Consider the following 1,469-nt stretch of genomic DNA (forward strand, 5'->3'; position numbering starts at 1 on the left):
TATGAGGTAATTCTGACTTGAGTGGAAACAGAATACATTAGTTGCTGTTACCTGCCATTGAGTATGTCTCATAGTGATCCCACAAACCACCAATCTGAACACTTTTATCTCATAGCATCCTCAAAATCTCAGGCACAATGAGGCCTATTGCTGCAGTGCTCATCTTAACCCACCTACTTGAGGGCCTTCCTCTCCTTCATTATCCTCCCATCTTTCCCAAGCATGATGTTTCTCTCCAAGGAATAACCTCTTATAGCAACATGTCCAAAGTATGAGATGAGGCCTCATCATCCTTGCCTTCAAGAAGCACTGTGGCTGCACCTTCTCCAACTTTGGCAGTCCATGGGATAGTAGGCACTTTTCTCAACACAACAATTCAAAGGCATCAATTATTCTTGTCATCCTTATTCGTCATCCATTTCATAGATACATAGGAAATGACTGACAAAAGACCATGTCCTGAATCAGAAGCACCTTACACCTCAAATTGACATCATTACTTCTTTTTAAATGTATTTTATTATTTTTGTGCATGTACTGTCAAATCAGATCTGACTGGTAGAGGAGGAGATTGTCCCTCCTTCTCCAGCAGAGAATCTGGTGGATTTGAACTGCACACCTCTGGGATTGCAGTGCAGCTTCTTGCCACTAGAGTTCCCTACATCATTGTTGTTGTTAAGTGCCGTTGAGTCGCAGGCAACTCATAGAGACCCTATGAAGGAGAGTCCTCGATGCTCCCTACATCATTACTTTTTATAATTTGGGGAGATACCTGATTACAGACTTTCATTGTGCAATATGTCTGTCTCCTCATCTCCTACTGATGGTACCAAGTGTATATCCAAGATGAAGTCATTGACAATTTCAATCTCTAATTATGATGCTGTCTATTGGTTTTTTCTCTGTCCTTCAAGATATTGACTATCTGTAGTATTTTTGTTTTCTTAACAAAGAGATGCAATCTCTATTAAACACTGCAGTGTTTGATCTTCTGAACAAGTCCTTCAAGTTTTCCTCACTTTGAGTAAGAAAGGTTGTTATCCACATACCAAAGATTATTGACGAGTCTTCTTCCAATACTTAAGCCAGAATCTTCTTCAGAGTCCAGCTTTTTTAATAATTGGCTCAGCATACAGAATAGGTATGTAGAAAGGAAACAACCCTGACAAACACCTCCCCTGATTTTAAACCATGCAGTGTTCTCTTGCTCTGTTCATGTAATAGCTTCTTGATCTAGGTATTAACTTCATCCAAGCACAATCAAGTATTCTGAATTCCCATTCTTCTGTTATGACCCACACAAATGCCTTTTATTTACATAGTCAATAAAGCATAAATATACATTCTTTTTTTCAAGATTCACATTTCTGTGATTTATTACAGGATATGAACAGACACTTCACCAAGGAAGACATTCAGATGGCCAACAAGCACATGAAGAAATGTTCAAAATCCCTAGCCCTGAGAGA

This window comes from Elephantulus edwardii, unplaced genomic scaffold, assembly GCF_000299155.1.
Source record: "Elephantulus edwardii isolate Elephantulus edwardi_28Jun2011 unplaced genomic scaffold, EleEdw1.0 scaffold00026, whole genome shotgun sequence".
Lineage (NCBI taxonomy): Eukaryota > Metazoa > Chordata > Mammalia > Macroscelidea > Macroscelididae > Elephantulus > Elephantulus edwardii.